The sequence below is a fragment of the Aethalodelphis obliquidens genome, unplaced genomic scaffold, assembly GCF_003676395.1.
Source record: "Aethalodelphis obliquidens isolate GAN/ISIS:26980383/991018 unplaced genomic scaffold, ASM367639v1 scaffold2, whole genome shotgun sequence".
Taxonomy (NCBI): Eukaryota; Metazoa; Chordata; class Mammalia; order Artiodactyla; family Delphinidae; genus Aethalodelphis; species Aethalodelphis obliquidens.
This window is the reverse complement of record NW_020837946.1, coordinates 42,468,903-42,489,570: the sequence shown is the minus strand read 5'-3', so window position 1 is coordinate 42,489,570 and position 20,668 is coordinate 42,468,903. Positions and strand designations below refer to the sequence as shown.

Below are 20,668 nucleotides of genomic sequence, written 5' to 3'. Positions count from 1 at the left end.
TCTTCTATTACAATATGAAAATTTTTCTATATAGTTGAGAGATTTAAAACTTTTCCCAGTTTTTGAATTGTCCTTAACATTTTTCATCATTTCTATTTTTTCCCTTTAAAAATTTTATCCTCTTGAAATTGAAAAAGAAAATCATATTTCTCCAGTAATAGCTGTCCTGTAATGTTTTATTGTTTATTTCTTTTCTGTATGTGAATTCTCTAGAAACAAAACGAAAATAGTTGAGTTCCTATTGATAAAGAATTTTTTTCAAACTTGGTCTTTAGCATTGTGGATGCATAATCTAACAGTAAATTATCTTTTAATCTGAAGCTTCAGTTTGATTTACACTTTTGCTTGTTTGGTTAGTTGATTTTTTGGGTCAAATTGTAGGAAAATGTAAAGGAAGATAGTCACATATGCGTTACAAGGCCAGTCACCACTGGAAAGACAGCACAATTAAGAAAGTTAAGTACTATTGAGTGATTTGTCCGATTTGCCTGAGACTTGACAGTGCATACTTTTTATTATAGGAATAAATATAAAATTCATCCAATATATATTTTCATAAAATGTTATTTCTTTGGAAGAATATCTGAATTTTCCCTATATTTATGCAGCTAGGGATCATCCATAGGGGATTGATAGCCCTTATATGTACTTTTTCAACCTAAGAAACCCTTTTTATGGGGCTTCCCTGGTGGCACAGTGGTTAAGAGTCCGCCTGCCAATGCAGGGGACACGGGTTTGAGCCCTGGTCTGGGAAGATCCCACATGCCGCGAAGCGGCTAGGCCCGTGCACCACGACTACTGAGCCTGTGCTCTGGAGCCCGCAAGCCACAACTACTGAGCCCGTGCGCCTGGAGCCCGTGCTCCACAAAAGAGAAGCCCCCGCAGTGAGAAGCCTGCGCACCACAATTAAGAGTAGCCCCGCTCGCTGCAACTAGGGGAAGCCTGCGCGCAGCAACGAAGACCCAACACAGCCAAAAATAAATAATTTATTAAAAAAAAATCCTTTTTAGGATTTAAGGATAGCTTTCCTTATTCATACAAAATTGTACCGGTATGCTTTCCTTGTAAAATACTCCCTGAAGGTTGGATCAGCCTTGCAGACAGCCTTATGCCTTTGAATCTGGGTGTACCAAGAGTTTCTGGTGGTGAAGTAATAAAAGGTATTGATTTTATTTATTATACTTGCATGAAAAGGCTGTTTAACCAGATTGATGGGATGGAGGATTACTAAAAATAATTTTATAGGGTTAGGAAATTTGAATCTTGTATACAATGCTGAATTTAAACATATTGCTGGGCTGAAAGCAGGCATCTTATAAACAAACTCTTGCAATGAACCACTCTTGCATGGCTATTAGTCGTCAATACATTTTTATTAAGTGCACACCATGTTTGAAGCACTGTGTTAAATCATCTTCTATCTCAAAAGTTTTCTTTTTTTGACTTTTGCATATAAATTGGTAAAAAAAGATTGGTAAAAAATTTTATTATTACCCAAAATAGGTATACTCAAGTTAAAAAATTTAAGATATAATTTGCATACAATGAAAAGCACAGATCATAAATGTTCATGTAGATTATGACAAGGCATGTACTCCTGTAATGCACATCCTTGTCAATCAAGACAGACATTTCCATCACCAGGAAAATCGCCTCAGATCACTTCCCAATCAATCTCCTTCCCTCCCATAAATAACCACTGATCTGATTTCTATCACATGCACTCTTGTGTCTGGCTTCTTTCACTGAATACAGTACTTTTGAGATTCATACCTCTTATGTGTATCAGCAATTAGTTCCTTTTAATTGCTGACTAGTATTCCATTGTATGAGGCATGGGCAAATTTCCCATATCCCTCTGAGTCTTCCCCAGTGGAATGAGAGTACAGACAGAATGTGAGGGCTATCCTTTGTTTCCTCCACTCCGCATACGCATACGTTTAAACCATTTTTCCTGAAAGTTCGAACCTTGCACTTCCTTTGTCAGTATCACTAGGGCGCCACTATGAGATCTGATCTTATTAGATCAGAATGTAAATACAGGGTAGAAGACCTGGTATTTCGAGCAAGCTCTCTATGGGATGCTGAACATCCCATGTGAACATTAATGACTGACACTATTGCTTTAAGCAAATATTTTGCAAATGTAAAGGATTAAGGAAAGGGCTAGAAGAATAAGAAACAGAGTGGCCAAATTGCTCCCAGTAATTCATGTTCATGGATTGAACTAAGCAAATTTCCAAGATGATAAGAAGACTGTGGGAGGTGACAGGAGCTGGAGTCTTTCCTCAGGGGTGGGGGTGAGGGAGACCTAGTTAATTAGCATGGAAATAGAGAATGGGACCTAAGCAAGTCACTCCCCCTTTCTGTGCTTGTAAAGATGGGTTTGGGGAAAACAAAAGCGGAAAATGTGAGAAGGGAAGAAAGTGAGACAGTTGGTGGTGTCTCACAGGGAGAAAAAAACAGATTTCAGTTTACCAAAAGAACCAAAGCCTTTCCTTGCTTTCCTTCCAGATCACTCTCCTCCCACCTGCTGCCTCCCTGAGGGCTACCAACCTCACCTGTTTCTTCCTTGTTGTTGCCTCCCAGCAGAAATGTGAGTACAGCTCAAAATTAAACGAGCAAGTGTATCGGTGCCCCTGAATCACTGGTTAAAAAACACAGCCCAAAGAAATGGGATCTTTTCTCTCAAGGGCAGAGATAAGGTGCTTAAATGCCAACATGATAAGAGCAAGATAAATAATAGCAACAAGCCTTGTGATGCACCCAAAAATGTCAGGCTGGCGCCACATGCTGTCCAATGAAGTGTTTTGGATGATGTAGGGGCTGGGAGGGCACTATATAATTTTCATTCATACAATTTATTCTTTTGAAATGACAAACTACTATGAAATGTTTCTATCACTTCAGTGAAGTGTCTGGCTATCTGGTGCTTGCAGTCTTGGCACAGACACTGTGCACAGATAAACATACGTCTCGTATTACATCTGTCTTTGTTCAGTGCTGCTTGGGGCATATCTCCTCTGCTGCCAGCAGTCCTGGAGGGTGGGACTCAGAGCTATGGCTATGCCTATCAAGAGGCTAATGCATCCCCACCCTCTACTCACCTTGGGCCTTTTCTCCTCTCCTCCCTTCTCAGGACTCAGCCGGGGAGATGAGATAACTGAGGTCATTCTGGCCATTATCCTTGCCAGAACTTTCCTCTTCCTCAAGGGAAAAGCTTTGGCCTAAACTTACATGCCCATTAGGTATTTTAGAACACAGGATGTTAGTGGAATATGGTCCAATAAAAATACAAAGCAATCTTCACTTTCATTATTGTCTTGATGTTAGTAGTAATACTGATATAGTTCATTATACTATATTTTATTGGTATTATTTTGAAGTTATTATGGTTATGAGTAAGTGATTATGTTTTTTTAAATGTTTAAAATTTTGAAATGTTTTAAAATTCAAAATGTTAAAATACCCCAGCTCTGTCCACTGAACAGATCTAGCAGCAATGACAACTCAGTAATAATGACAATGTTAGCACCCAAAATCTGGTCTCTGAATACTGTTTCCTACTGAAAGGAACCAGTGATTCTTGAAGAAATTGCTGATTCCAGATGTGGAATGGCAAACGACAAGCCGAGACTTGATCATCTTGTTATTCTAGAAAGCAAGGAAGCTGTCCATTGGCTAAAGGTGGACAATTTTACCATCAAACGGAAGATGACAGCAATTGATTGAAACACACTGATTAAATAAATATGCATGAATTTATGATACTCAAAAGAGAAAGCCAAAGCAACAACTCATTTGTCATTATTAGAGGTAGTCAACTCTGTACTCTGAAAATTAGTATTTAAAGGGAAAAAAATTGTCTTGATCTGCCTTTCCTGTGAAAATCTATTTGCAAGTTACAAAATAGCCCCAGTGGATGAGAGAATGTTTTCTTACAGAAGTATTTTAAGTAACAAATGTAGAAGGAATGATAGAATAATTCACCATTCTGTAACATCTAATGAAATAATTGATTCAGGCAATAAACATTTATGGATGCTAAAACTAAGAAACTAAATATTAATGAGGAACTGGATATTCCAAGGGAGCCAAAAGGTCACCTTATAACTTTACAACTACCGATCAATCGGCATCTTTAAAAGGAGGACAAAGAGGTATTATGTACTTCCTCATGTGGTTTCACATGAAGTATTGATTCACAGGACCACCTGTGAAGTATCTGTGCCAAAAATGTTAACACTGAATCTAATCAAGTCTTTATAGCTAATTTCCAGTTACAGAAACATAGGTAATAGGAAACAAGTTGAAAAGAATCAGCAAAATGTGGAATGTTATGGAACAATTGACCCCGTCTCTTCACGAAGTCAATTCTTGAGAACAGGGTGATGGGGGGGATGAATGTGCCAGACAAAAAAGAGACTTAAGAGACATATCAACTTAAACAGCAGCAGCAGCAAAATTCCCTTATGTTAGTTAATTCTATACCTTGAATTTGCATATATATTGATATTTAAGCAAAGGACTGTGGTTGATTTTTTGACTGGTGTTGTGCTTCTGCTAACCTCTAGTGAAGACTATGGCTGGCGGGTGATTCCTGCACCCCCTCCCAAATTCTCTGCCCTCCCCTTCCTACCTCCATCAAAATCCAGAGGGGACAAGTTCATGAAACTAATAGCAAGTATAGGGGCATAAACAGACATAAATAGTTCTTACTCAAAATGGAGTTTCTCTGAGGCCATCATGGATTGGGGGGAGAGATCACAGAGTCAAATGCTGTAATAAAAACCAGATAATTTTGTGATCAATAAGTTATAATTACATATGTTGAGATAAAAGCAATCAAATCTCATGCTCAATGAATAAATCATTGTGCACTGTGCAGGACTGTGTTGCAGGGTTCTAAAAAGAAATTTCCCCTGAACAGTGTGTAGAATATTAATAGTCGATTAGAGTTCTCTCTTTAAGTGTCAAATATAGGTAGATCTAGTGGGAACAGTGATCCAAAATACAAACCCCATTTAATCAGCCCCCTCTGTTTAAAATTCAGAGCGTGTTTTTATACATGTACAGGAGTGTGTGTGTATTTATCCAGTTTCATTGAACTTATGGTCATTCACACTGTTGGAATTATCCGGACTTGTTTTTAAAGATTTTATTTAATTGGATGAGTTTCTTAGTGAATCACAGCTAGATGCTAAACAGTTCCAAGATAGTGGTAGAGATTAAATATCCTTAAAAGGAATATTAGGGTATAGAATAAACTTAATTATGTAATAGACCATAATCTACCTAGATCAGTGATTGTTTCTACTTTTTCTTTTCTTTTCTTTTTTTTGGTCAGATTCCTTTGAGAATCTTATGAATATTCAAGATTCTCTTCAGAGAAAGATGTAAACATGTGAAAAATTAGTCCACAATTTCCGAGCGTTCCTGCCAACTCCCCATTGTGGCAGATTGCATTTTCCAGAGATGGCCATAATAATAACTTCCATCCCACGTGCACTTCTGCAGTGTAACTTGCTGCTCTCCCATCAAAAAGTAGAGTCTAATGCATCGCCCCTTGCTTCTGTGAAGGCTTGAGTGATTTGCTGAAACAAAAGAATGCAGTGGAAGAAATATTCTGGGACTTCCAAGGTTAGATCATTGGGAGTCTTGCAGCTTTTCCCCGGGACTTTTGGAACACTCACTCCTGGGAGTGTTCACTCACTCTCAGGACACTCCACCCCCTAGCATAGCCACCATGTGGTAAGGGTCACAAACTACAAGGAGAGGCCACATGTGGCCACTCAGGTTAGCACATTCAACTGAGCTCATAGCCAACAACTACTACCAATTGCCAGTCCTACGGGGGAACCACGTTGGACACTCAGCCCAGTTGAGCTATCAGATGAGTCAGCCCCAGCCAACATCAGATTGCAGTTGCATGAGAGACACCCAGATGGAACTGCCCACCTGAGCACAGCTGACCCACAGAACCATAAGTAATAATAACAAAATGTTGTTCTAAGCTACAAAGTTTTGGAGTGATTTGTTACACAGCAGTAGATAACTGTAACACCCACAGACTCCTGTTGAGAACCACCCTTAGTGATTTATTGAGAAAAAGGAATAAAGTTAATAGATTGTAGTTAAAAATTCTTAGGCCCAATAATTTACTAGCGGTACATTAGTATATCTTATGAAAATTACTACCTAGGATTTGAACAGTTTTTTTTTTTTTCATTTACAAATCAGTATGAGTATACCTGGCTATTCACAAAGGGTTTTCCTAGTACAACCAGTAATTCTTATATAATACCTGGTATCATTTTACATTGGATTTGGATGATTCTCACATTAAATTTCTTCTCCCTTCTCTTTCCTCTCTCTTCCCTTCTGCTTCTCTCTCTCCCTTATCCACCCTGTTCAAATACATACAAAAACCACACATATTACTATATTCTCATGTTATATGTGGTCAGTATCTCAAATCCTCATATCCCCAACCAACAGCTTACCATTAACACTCTTGATTTTAATACCAGATTTAATATCAGATAACATTGAGAAGAAAAACATTTTGAAGACAGTTATTTCTATGCTTTGACCCAGAAATTCCACTTGTAGATATTTTTTTCCTTAAAAATAAATGGTTAATTTAGGTAAAGATTTAGGATGTTTATCACAACATTACATATAATAGGGGGAAAATTGGAAACAACCTAAATGCACATCAATAAGCTGTTCTATGCTACAGAATACTGTGCAACAATTAAATGAGGTAAAACTACTCATATTGACACGGAAAAATGTTTAGGATATACTGCTAAATGTGAAAAAAGCAAATTGCTAAATACTAGGTATAAAATTTTAATAAATAACAATAAAACACATACATGTATGTATAGAAAAAGCTCTAGAATTACATACCATGCTGTTAACAGAGGATACCTGTAGGTGGTGGGACTATAGGCTGACTTCCACTTTCTATTTTCAACATTTTTGTATTGTATGAATTACTTTTGCAATACTAACAATTTTAAAAGTAATGTTTTATTTAAATGTTGTATAAAAGGAAAAATTCATAAAATAAAATAGACTGTAGGCTTACGTATTATTTCTAAAAATTTTCTTTCTCAGTGTATGAAGAAAGAATGGGGTAATGGTTCAGTGAATCATGTCCTCATCCATAAAACTTTTTTAAGGAATTGTCCTAATATATTAAACCTTAATAACTTGGCGCCATATCTCCTAACATTCATGACTTTGGACTTTCATTCCTATATATTATTTTTCAAATATTACTAAATAGTTTTCACATGTATGTATTTTACATCCTCAACTGTATAAACTCCTTGGTTTTTGCCTTTTCTTTCTCTTATACAGTCTTCTATGACCAATAAATGCTAAGGACTTTGCTGGTTAAGGGGCTAATACAGGCGTCATCAAACAATGGCCTGGTGGGTCAGATCTGACCAACTACCTACTTTTGTACAGCCCAAGTGCTAAAAATAGCTGTTACATTTTTGAATGATTAAAAAAAAAATCAAAAGAAGAGTAACATTTTGTGACATGTGAAAGTTATGTGAAATTCAAATTTGTATCCATACACAAAGTTTTACTGGAACGCAGACACACTTGTTTGTTTATGTATTTTCTGTGGCTGCTTTCACACTATATCAGAGTTGTAACAAAGACTATATGTCCCCACAAAGCCCCAAATATTTACTAGCTGGTTTTCACAGAAAAAGTTTGCCAGCCCCTGAGTTAACATTATGTGTGTAAGTAGCATCAGTTCTTTTAAAAATATCTGCTATTGTAGAGTGCCTTTAATAGTATGGTAGATTGCATTGATTTTCTCAATTCTTCTCTGCTGCTTTTTTTTTTTTTTTTGCGGTACGTGGGCCTCTCACTGTTGTGGCCTCTCCCGTTGCGGAGCACAGGCTCCGGACATGCAGGCTCAGTGGCCATGGTTCACGGGCCCAGCCGCTCCGCGGCATTTGGGATCTTCCCGGAAAGGGACACGAACCCGTGTCCCCTGCATCGGCAGGCAGACTCTCAACCACTGCGCCACCAGGGAAGCCTTCTGCTGCTTTTGTAATAGGATTATACATCATATCTTTGTGCCCATGACATTGCAATGTCTCTCAGTAAAGTAGACCCATACACCCCTGCCCCAATGTTTTAGGCTTGGTCATGGTATGCTTTGGCCAACGGAATATTAGCAGATGTAATGTGAGCGAGGCTTTATAGGTGCTTGCAGAGTTTGGCCTGGATTCTTGAGTGTCTGTGATCTGCCATGAGGTAGCAGCCATCTGTCTAGGTAACTATTGGGCCCAGAGTGAGAGACTCACAGAACGTACCTGATCTTGAAGCAGAGTCAACTCAGTCAGTGCACAGACCCATGAGTGAGAAATGAATGTTTGCTGTTAAGAGTCGTTGAGGTTTGTGGATTCTTTATTATGTGGAAATCTGACTAATACTGTGGGATTCATCATTCATTAATTACGGTGATGTTTGTGTAGCTCTCCTATGCTAAACATATAGAAACTGGAAATCTCATTAGATTTAGAAAGCAGTGATATAGATTACCCCAGGTAACCAGTAAATGTAATATATTTTTACTGCTTTATGAGTATAGTCATAAGTTTGAGAAAAATCTATTTATCTTTTTCGCCAAGCTGTTCTAACGCCTTGAAATCACATTTTCAGTGGACTTATTGTCCAATATTATGAAAGCTACTTGGTTGATGTTAAAATGAACGAACTGAACGTCTATGGTTCTTTATTCCCCCACTGCTCTTGTTTGATGTATGATGTGACATGCAGTTGTACGCATTTCTGTATGTGATTTCCGAGTCTTGAAATGCAAACATATTTTTACCTATAAAATGGGAATCCTTTGTTGATATAAAATTTTGCTCTATTCTAAGCTCATATTCAAATTTGGTGCTATTTCCCATAAGCATTTAGAATCTGGTTATATTACTGAAGATGTATAATTTCCTTAAAGCAAGGTTTTTTAATAGTAGCACTATTGATGTTTTAGGCTAGAAAATTATTTGTTGTGAGTGGCTGTCCTGTGCACTTGACCACTTTAGTAGCTTCCCCAGCCTCTATACACACTAGATGCCAGTAGTGCCTCTCCAGATCCACTCCCCCCTCCCCACCCTGTGCAGTCATCAATGATCAAACATGTCTTCAGACATTTCTATATGTTTTCTGGGAGGTAAAATCACCCAGATGAGAACTACTGCCTTAAAGAGTGAGTTTTAAGGCAGTAGTTTTCATACCTTGTTACATATTATAATAATCTAGTAAGTTTTTTTAACATCTTGTTTTGAAATAATTTTAAAATTACTGACAAACTGCAATTACAGTACAAAGAACTCTCATGTCCCGCTTGTTAATATATGCCAGATGTGCTTTTTCATTCTTTTTCTACATATATGCATAGATGCTTTTTTCTGAATCATTTGGGAATAAGTTTCAGGAGGATGCCCTCTTACCCCTTAATGTTAAGTGTGTATTTCCTAGGAATAAGGATATTCTCTTACATAATCACAGTATGAGTAACAAAAACAGGAACTTTAAGATTAATACAATATTAATATTAATCAATCCACAGTCCATATGCAAGTTTTGCCAATTATCCCCCAACATGACTATTTTTTTCACAGTCCAGACTCCAGTGAAGGACACATACTGTAGTTTGTTATCATATTTCTTAGTTTCCTTTAATCTAGAGAAGTTTCTCAGCCTTTCATTGGTTTTTATAACCTCAATATTTTTCAGGAGTACAGACTACTTTTTTTGGTAGAACGGCTCTCAATTTGATTGTGTCTGATGTGTCCTCGTGATTAGATTCAGGTTGTGCAATTTTGGCAGAAACATTATGAGAGTAATGCTGTGAACTTCTCAGTGCATCTCATTAGGAACCACATGATGCAGGTTAATCCCTTTATTGGTGATGTTAACCAGTCATTTTGTTAAGGTGGTGTCTTAGTTTCCTAGGGCCACCATAACAAATTATCACAAATTGGGTGTTTAAAACAACAGAAAAGTTTTCTCTCACAGTATGGAGGCCAGAGTCCAAAATCAAGGTGTCATCAGGGCTGCCCTCCTTCTGGAGGGTCTAGGGTATAATCTTCCCTTGCATCTTCCGACTTCTGGTGGCTGTCAGCATTTCTCACGGCTGCCTCATGCCAATCTCTGCCTCTATCTTCACATGGCTTTCTTTTCCTTCTCTATCCCTGCCTTCTCCGCTTCTGGTCTCTTATAAGGACACTTGTCGTTGGATTTAGGGCCTGAGTAATCCAAGATGATTTCATCTTGAGATCTTTAACTTAATTATATGTGCAAAGACCCTTTTTCCAAAGAAGGTCACATTCACGTAACCTCCTAATCCTGGGTGTTAGGATGTGGATCTGTCTTTTGGGGGCCACCATTTAAGCCAGTACAGGGGGCACATGCCAGGCTTTTTCACTGTAAAGTTACTATTTTTCTTTTTTCATTAACAAGTAATTAATGGGGAGGTACTTGAGACAATGTAAACATTCTATTCCTCACCAAACTCTCACCCATTGGTTTTAGCATCTCTTGGTGATTCTTGCCCAACTAGAGATTTTCTAATTGCATTATTCCTTCTACATTTATTAGTTGGCATTCTATTGTAAGAGCCTTTCCTTCCTTCCCTTCCTCCTTCCTTCCTTCCTTTTTCATTTCAATATAGACTTATTTTATTAATGGGTTATAATATATTATTGTTATTATTTTATTTTCATGCTCAAAATTTCCCAAAGGTGGCCAACAAGAGCCCCATTAAGTAGGCTTCTGTGTCCTTGGACATGATCCCCACCATTCCTTGAGCAATTTTCTTTCTGGCACAAGAAAATGTTCTAAGCTCATCTTAAATGTTCTAAGCTCATCAAGCTTTTCTACCTTGGCCCTAGAATCAGCCACTTCACCAAGGATCCTTGGTTTCTTTTGGTGGGGAATAATATTTAAAAACCAAGATCTGGGTGTCTGAGAAGCTTTTTTAAATAAAAAAATTTGGGCCCTACTTTCAAAGATTGTAATTCACAAGTCTTTGAGTAGGGCCCAGAAATGTGAGAGTGTGTGTGTGTGTGTGTGTGTGTGTGTGTGTGTGTGTGTAAAGTTTCCGGTAGTTTTGTTGCATAGCAGTGTGTGGGAATTACTGCTCTAATACCTTTAAACCATGATTTAGTTCACACTACATTTTTCAGAGCACACTTTTTATCTAAAAGGACAAATAATTGCTTCATATCATAATTACTGGTTACCAGAAAACTAAGCAAGATAAAACCTACACTATCTGAAAAGAACATGCTAGATGTCAGTGATGAATGTCTGAGATGGAAAATGTGTTCCATAATGTAAAATAATTATTGATTACAAAATTGTCAACTTAGATTCAAGTCTAGATATAATTACAATCTCAATTAAAAACAAAAGTAGACATTTTACTTTTAAACTGCATTCCTCTGACTATAATCTCTCTCTGTCTCATACACACAAAAGAATGCATCACTTTGTGGGAAGGGGTGCAGGGAACACAAGAGTTTTCACAATGGAATAGAAAAATCATTTATTTCAATATCTGTTACCTGACTATCTTCAATAATTGATAACTCAGAGAAGGAACAAAATTACTTCAGTGAAGCCAACTGTACTGTTGAATAGTTATATCACATTTTGGTATTGAATATGAAAAAGCATTTTTCCCATATGAAATTTTGGGTTAATCTTTTTTTATTCCTTAAAAAAATAAGAGCATTCCAAGGAGCTAACATTTCTATATTTGAGAAAGAATTTCTTGTTCTATCTACAGGTGATCAGTGTATATATTGAGACTTTGGGTCTGTAACTTTGCCTTTGGAAAAAGGAATACAATATACCTCCTCTTTCAGATAACAGCACTTTTTTCCCCACTGAAAATCACTGAGGTAAATTAGAAGAAAATCCCCCATTGGAGTAAGAATTATAATTCTTATTATCAACAAATAATAATAGTTGTCATTTTTGAGTTTGCATACAATCTCTATTTTACAATAAGGAAAATAAGTATAGGTAAGTGAAATAACTTGCCCAAGGCCACGTAACTTGCAAATGGCCAAGCCAGGACCCAAGCCCAGTCAGGATAGGCTAGGTTATGTTTAATAACAAACAACCCCCAAATCTCAGCAGCTTATAATTAAAAAGGTGCAGCTCATGCTAAACATGCACCTTGGTTTTTTTGTGGCTCTACTGAGTTTCATCTTCATTCTCTAACCCCGCTGACAGTGAAACCTCTGTTTGGAATATTGCCAGAAGTTGCAGCAGAGGGGAAAGAGAATATTGTGAACCACACAGTGGCTCTGAACCCTTCTACTTGGCAGAGAAACAGAATGGTTTCAGTGCAGCCAGCTGCAGCATTAAACAGCTATGTCACATTTTGGTTTTGAACATTGATAATTTGTATTTCAATGTCCAGAGCAAGTTATGGCCAAACTTGATGTCAGCAAGGTGGGGGAGTATAATCCGCTCACAGGTAGGGGCAGCAAATCTTTGCGAACTGTAACCAGCTTACCATAGACTGGTGTGCAGATGGCATAATTTAACCGTAAGCCAGTGTAGCAGTCCCCTGGTCTCAGCGATTGGTCCATATTGGTCCAATCAGAAGACTGTTGATTGATGGTTTGGAGAAGAGTTGACCTTGCTCTTTCTCTAATATGGGGCTGCTGCAACCTTTTTTCTGTCACAAGGGAAGAAGTGTGACAAAAAGGCTGATATATGCAGCAAGGCAGAGTCAAGAGAAATGGAACCCCAGCACTGAGGACCTCATGAATCTCTGGAACAGCTCACCCTGAGGGTGGTCCAATCTCTGAACTTTCCAATGTTATATCCTAGTAAATTCCCTTAGGTTAAACCAGTTTGAATAAGAACTTCTTTTACTTCTATTTGTAACTGATAATATTAAAATCCAAGACCTATCAAAGTCCTAATCTTTGTCTTGGAAGAAGTACGTATGTGTATGTGTATAATATAATTTTGTGTAAAAACAATGTATCAACACTATGAAATTTTTGAACATAAGGAAATTATCCATAATCACACTAACCTAGAACGTGAACTATTAATCAGGTTTGTATGTGTCCTTTCAGTCCCTGTTCCTCCCATGTGCATTTATTTTTATATAAATTGTATTAAAGTATACAAATCATTTTGTATCCTTACCTTTTCGGTTAAATGTACATTTGAATTCTTTTCCCACATTGCTACATATTATTATAAAGATCATTGAAATAGCTGCAAAATACCCCAGCAATTGGCTATCATACAGTATAAGTGAAGATGTCCCTAATCGTGGATATTGAGCTTCCAGTCTTTTACTTTACAGATAGCAGTGCCACACATACAGAAGTATATGTGCGTGGAGAAGAACGGGAAGGGCATACACAAAGCATTCTGGCAGTGGATGCTTTTGTATGGGCCTCTGGGCCCTCTGGGCCATCAGGTGATGAAACTCACAGAATTAGGCAGGGAGTGGGCTCTGCCTACTGCATGTAACTGTTGTAGATACCCATGTAGGCAGATCTGGTGTTACTGTGCTAAGAAAAAAAAATGGCATAAACATCTTGAAATTTTTGCTAGAATGAAGAAGTCTGATTTGGAATAGTTGGTTAAAATTCAGAAGATAATAACTTGTAGGTGGAAGCTAGTAGGCTGGGGAGACTTGCAAACGTATTAGTAATAACAAGTTAGAAGTGAGTGCTACTGAGATATATCAATAAATATTATAGGCAAAACCAACTTTTTTGTACTGAGGTCCTCTACTGGCCTGAACTACTCATGTAAATATGTCTGGCCAGTGTCCTCTGGGGAGGCTATACTGAACGGGGCCAGTTCCTTAGTGTCCACTAATAGTCTGTATACTGCCCTGAATGGGTCAGGTGGCTCTGCTGGCCTGGCCTGCTCACTGGCCTCTGAGGACTCTCATCTCTGGTCCAGCATCCCCCAGAAACTCCACAGCTCGAGTGCTTTCCAGTGAACTTGCGATGATATTTCCCTTGCTTGCTTGAGATTCATTTATATTTATATCTATCTGTTATAAATAATTAAAAGGGGAGATGTAGTTATTCAAGAGTAGCGTCCAGGCAGTTCTCCAAATCTGTTTATCTTTCTCAGTCTCATTTAAAAACTGGAAGACTGGTGGACCCTTGATTAGATGTTGAACTCTTTGGCTCTGCTTATCTTGGTCTGGAGGTACAGGGCCACAGCTGTAGATCTTGACACCTGTTTCTCAGTCCAGGTTCCAAACATGATTTCTTGACAACTATATTAGCAAAAGTATTTAACCTGTGCCCACAGGGCCATTAAAAGCAGAGCTGGATAGTTTGTTTAGTGGATATGATTTCCTAAATTAGGGAATCCTTCTTTGGCAGAGTGCGGGCTGGCTCAGGACAAAGCAACGTTACGTAGTGGAGCCATAAACGTGTATATTAGTAACTTCTGAGCAGAGAACAAAAGCAGGGCCTAGATCTTTGAAAGAAACCTAGTAAGAAAGAATCTCCAAACAGTGAAGTTGGTCAAGCAGAGGCTCACAGGGAGAGGCTATGGCATCTCCTCCAAGATGATATGAGTGTAGGTTGACCTAAAAGTGAGGGGACCTGTAGTTCCCAGGAAGTGGAGGAAAGGATGAGGACCACCAATGAAAATAAGGCCCTTTTCCTTCTGACAGTCAGACAAAATGGAATCTCTACCCACAGCCCTTACATAATCACTGAGTGAATGAGCAACTGGTGTGATCACTGTGGCTGAAATGACTAATTACTTAACATGTATCTTTGGCTACATTCTTTTCAAAGAATACAGAGAAATAACAATGTATCTTTTATTATGAATCTTTTTTAACATTTTCATTTTCAACCAGTGGCTTTTGTACTATTTTAGACAATGCGGAAGTCCCAGAGTCTTTTTTTTTTTTTTTAATAGAACTTTTCTTCCAAAACACTCCAGTATGATGCCAAGTACATTTATCCCCCCACAATTCAAATTTGGGGTTATGCCAAAGCCTATTATAGGCTTTCCTTCTGATACTTGATCCTGAATACCTAATGTAGACCAACATATCTTTATTCTTTTCCAGCAACTGCCAAACCTTCACAGCAGCACCACATAAGCGACTTGTTTGTAAAGGTTTTGCTCCCAGCCTCTCTCAGGCCCTCAGAATGTAAGCTCCCTGAGGGCCGGCCACAGCTATAGCATTCACTGGCTTCTCCTCCGTCTTAATAAGCACTGTGCTGGCTCAATGGATAATAAGTGCGAATGGATTTCGTGTATCCTATAGCTATATTTACTGAGAAAAAGGTTAAGTGGAAGTAGAATAATAAATAAATGTTATCAGATGAGAGAATTTGAATGAAGTTCCCATTTAGTGAAATATGTGCTTAGCACACCAACAAGATGTGTGGCTGTTTAAAAAAGAGAGAGAAGCAGCAGAAAAGTCTGTAGCATGTTTTCTCTTTTCAGAATTCCCCAACCACAGTATATTCTTTTGGATTTTCTTAAGGGTTTTTCTTGCACTCTCTAATTACCCTTTGAGGACCATCACTACAGGATGAAGCTGGGGGCTTCCCTGGTGGCGCAGTGGTTGAGAGTCCACCTGCCGATGCAGGGAACAAGGGTTCGTGCCCCGGTCCGGGACGATCCCACGTGCCGTGGAGCGGCTGGGCCCGTGAGCCATGGCCGCTGAGCCTGCGCGTCCAGAGCCTGTGCTCCGCAATGGGAGAGGCCACAACACTGAGAGGCCCGCGTACCGCAAAAAAAAAAAAAAAAAGGATGAAGCTGGCACTTCTGCTTTCTGAAATAGCCCTGGTACTTCATGGAGATAATTCTCTGGCTTTCAGTTCCTATTTGTTAACAGCCCCATGCACATCAAGCCTGACAGGCCATTTATAGCTTTTGGCAGTAGAGTGAGGTCTGTGCACAAGAATGGCTGATGAGAGAAACTCCACAGAGGGATTCAGGAGAGAAAGCAGCCTGGATTGTCTGGGAAAGGGCAGCTAAGGGAGCTGGTGCCCCGGATGCTTGCTAACGAGGATGACAACTCAAAGAGAGCTATTACCAACCCACAGAGGGCCCACTGGCACATCCTTCTCCCGCATTCCTAGGTCCTCAACCCCATTGCCTGCCCAACAAGTATTCTGTAAAGACAAAGGGCAGACTTGAGAATCATCAAGAATAACTTGGTTTGTGGAGAAAAGCAGTCATCACATAGCAATTACTCAGGGAGCAAAGAGTCTGAGTTTTATTTCTGAATGAAAATTTACTTTAAGGTGGAAATATACTAGAACCACATGGAAGGCTTTTAAAATAACAGGCACATACACCTGTATATGTTAATCACTAGGGAATTTCCTTTTTGAAAAACTGTAAGTGATAGAATGTTTTCAACCCTACCATGTAGCTCTAGTTATGATTAGTGAAATAGTGCTCATATAAATACTGTAAGACTTAGTAATGCCTTGCAGAATCTGATTCATTAGGGAGAAGTACTCTTTGCTATTTTAAGCACTTGAGTACATGTTCTCTGAGCAAGTCTACTGTCAGAGCAACTGATTTACCACAGAAAAGCAAGGAATTGCCTTAAGAAGAGCTTTTCCTTTCCCTTCATTTGGGAAGCTTTCCTTGGCTCTTAGAATTAAGTTGCATGATAATTCTGTGACAGTTAAAAAATTTCTGAAGAGCCAGATTTAAGGGTCATTTAGACGTTATGGTTTAACACCAAAGGTTGGGAGAGCATGCCAGTATGCCAGAAAAATAATGTGACAGATGAATGGGAAGATGAACCCTGTGAGTTTGCATAAATATATCCAGAAAAATTCAGATTGAACAAACCCAGATCAGTCAGAAATTTAAGGCTCATCAGGGTCTCCTTAATTTTAATCACATCATGGTTAATCTGATCCCACACGGAGTTATAAACTGCTTTACACATTCCAAAACAGTCAATCAAACAACCAAACAGTGGCCTGATAAAGCAATTTCCCATATTTAGACACTGCCTAAGGAGGAAAAAAAAAAGTCCACTGGAGCAAATGTTTTAGTAGCTCACAATCAATGAACAAGGAAGCTATCAGCAAGGGGATGGGGGTGGGGGACGACCGTAATGACTTCCATATAAAAATTAAGTTTAAAAAGAGCTAAAATTTTAAAAAGTTTAAAATTCACTGTGACACTTGAATTTTCTAAAGTCACAAAGTGTTTGTATAACATGGCCATAGATATTCACCAAGTGGAAGTATTAGATGTCAGAAAACACCTGACACATAACTCTTTAAAAAAGGATTGGGGTGGGGGAGTAAAAGAAAGGATACACATCTGAAATCACTTATCTGAGACCCTTGGGGTCCAGAAATGTTTGTAATTTAGGACTTTTTTGGACCTTGGATAGGTAAAAAAGTAAGTATACCATATCACTGGTAAAACCCTGAGTGTGGTCTGGGCGGCACCCCTAATAAAACAAATTGACATTTCAGTGGTGAAATGTGTAAACATTCACTCTGATTGCGATCAATGAAGGTTACAAATAGCCTCAAGTCAGTTCAGGGCCGGTTTTGTTGCCAAATGAGTTCAGGTCTGCTCAGGCTTTAAGGCCAAGCGAGTTATGAAAAGTCTTTCATTTTTCAACCTCTTTGGACTTCAAAATTGGTGGATAAGCGATGATGAACCTAGACTACTTTATGCAATGATTAACATACTTCTCTCTCTCTACACTGAATAAAGCTGAAAGAATGCACTGTTCAAAAAAGAAAATAGGTGAATTTAGGAGTAGTGGAGCTACAAGTTAGTAAAGGAAAATAGTAATATTTGGGAACACCTGCCTTCCAGCAGTATATCCTGTTTATATTTCTGATAAAAACAGGAAGCTGAGTAGATGGAAGAACTGTTCTGAGATGTGTTACAAGGATTCTAGTGTTATGTTGGTACAAATGTGGGCAATTAGGACATACCTTCACACAATAGTGAGGCAAGAAAGTGAAATAGGAATAATGGGATGTCTAGCAATAATAGGTATGATTCTATGACAGACACATTTGTGGAAAGGCAAAGGGATTTGGCATCAATTAGCAGACTTACTGAGTTCAAACTTGACACCATGACTTGCTTAACTTATCTAAGCCTCAGTTTCCCCATCTGTGAAATGGGGAGAGTAATATCATAGGGTTGTCAGGAGACACCAATAAAATAAAATCTGTAAAACACTTAGCATAATGCCAGGTATATGGATAGTGGTAAAATAAAATAAAATAAAATAAAAAGTTAACTGTTGTTACTAAAGGTAAAGATACAAATATCTCACCCAGGGTGTTTAGTTAACATCAGTGGTGTCACAAGATTACATACAAATACACAATTTTCTCTACTTGCAATATGCCTCTGACGGGGCACTGTTATAAAGAAAAACACATTTGAGAGATGTCTCTTGCATAGGAATCCTGCTTCAGTTATACCTTAACATAAGCAAGAGGCTTTTTTGTTAAAATAACTTACTTCCCCACTGCCCTGAACTTTCCACTTTGTTTTGTGTGATAGTGGCTTTTAAATCAACCAACATTCTAGACCCTAGAATTCTGTCACATCTGGATTCAAAACACTGTCTTTGGGCTTCCCTGGTGGCGCAGTAGTTAAGAGTCCGCCTGCCGATGCGAAGATCCCACATGCCGCGGAGCGGCTGGGACCGTGAACCATGGCCACTGAGCCTGTCCGGAGCCTGGGCTCCGTAACCGGAGAAGCCACAACAGTGAGAGGCCCGCGTACCGCAAAAAAAAAAAAACCAAACAAACACTGTCTTCTTCTGTAGTTTTCTGAATTAGTCTTATTTCTTGGTTGTCATATCTCGTAACTCACAACTTTCTTAGGTATTGAATTTGGGACTTTCTCTTCTTTTTCACCATAAAGCTACGTATCTGAAACATAGCCAGAACTTTCCTTTTCTTCCCCTAATTTTCACTGCAAAATGTATTCACATACTTTGCTGATTTTTAAAAAAATCCAAAGCCAAATAACATAGGGGTGTGTGTGTATGAAGAAAACAAGTAAAAAGGGAAAATTTATCTTGAACTTTCATAATCTCATCACCTGCAACCCACTTTACAGAGATAATTGATGTTAACCATTAGGCCTATGTTCTTCCAAACAACTTTCGAAGTCCATGCAAACATTTATATCCTGCATGTTAGGGAGGAATTTGTTGTGGTTGATTTAGCAAAAATAAAATCATTCTATACATACTACTCTGCAGCTTGCTTTTTTCCTGCTTAACCATGTACCATGGACATCTTCTCATATTGTTATTGTTCCCATTCTTTTGTAATTTGTTGTATTCCTTAAGCATAACTTGTATAGTTATTAACTTATTCCTTTATTCACCAAAGTAATACTTATTGATCATCAAAATGAGGAAAATATGTGCTAGTTGCTGTAGAAAAGTGCAACTTTGTAAAAGACATAGTTTTTACCCTCTGGATGCTTAGTATAATCTGGGAAGAGAAATAAAACAGGAACATATACAACTACAATATTAAGTAGTACAACATCTAAGTAAACTTAGATTTTAGTACCACTGTAGGTCAGAAGAAAGTTAATTCTTATGAAGGATGATCAGGAAGGTTTTTCAAAGAAGATTTTTGATTTATATTGGGTCTGGAAAAACTGATTGGATTTCCACTGGTGTAAAAGAGGGGAAAAAAAATACTTTTAGCCAAATCTCTGAGAGAAGAAAACAGAGGATATGTTTAAAGGAGGGCCATCATCCAAATGCACTGATGTAGTTCTTGATTTCAGAGATATTAAAAAGTGGGCAGAAATGTACAACTTAAATTTAAAAAATACAGTATTTGGTCAATTAGACTGGAATGGAAGGTTTCCAGAAGGTAGAATTGATTAAAAAAAAAAATTCTAGAAAAGTAAGTAGAAGCCAGATCATGGAGAGTCTTGAATGCCAGGGGACATCTGAAATCTGCCTGTTTTGACTCTCGCATAGAATTCTCTTCCAGATCTTTCTTTTCTTCTTATCATAAGCCGTTAGAATTTAAGAAGAGACCAGATAAACTAGTCTTGAAGCATGAAAGTCTATATTCTAGTTTCAAATGATGTCTTTAAACCTGTTGGTCCATTTTGACAGGCTCTCCCATTACAGACTGTTTTTTCTTTCCAAAAAGAGATAAACATTTCATATTTAGTTTACTCCTATGCCCAGTACAGTGCTAGGCACCAAGATGTCAGTGGTGAACAAGACAGTCTGATCCTCATGCGCTCGTGGCCTAGTTACTAGAATTTCTAGTGCCTTCTCCCCACTTCCCAGACATCATCAGTGTCAAATTTTGCTGGCCTGTCAACCATCAAAAATATCCATTACCTCGACAGCACATTCTGCTGTCTTGGCATTGTTTCTCGTTTGTGGTTATGATTTCCTATTTGCCTTGCTGAACTCTGATTTCTTGAAATTCCCGTGCCCTTTCTTAACACCTAGGTGATTTTCCTACTGAGCGTTACTTAAAGCCAAGTTATTTACAAATGAACTTTTTTTTTTTACAGCATTTCCATAATTATTTCATCAAAGAAAAAATATATTGGGTTTTGGATTTCCTCGATACTGATGAGGTCAACTATAATGAAG

General features: G+C 38.2%; 1 protein-coding gene across 1 annotated transcript in view; it reads left to right on the top strand.

Annotated features, from left to right (window-relative positions):
• The first annotated feature begins 2,532 nt into the window (after positions 1–2,532).
• NABP1 (nucleic acid binding protein 1) overlaps positions 2,533–20,668 on the top strand; it is a 93,601-nt gene continuing 75,465 nt past the window's right edge. The window contains exon 1 of the mRNA XM_027125436.1: positions 2,533–2,596. The gene's annotated coding sequence lies outside the window, so the exon portion shown is untranslated. The remainder of the gene's footprint in view (positions 2,597–20,668) is intronic.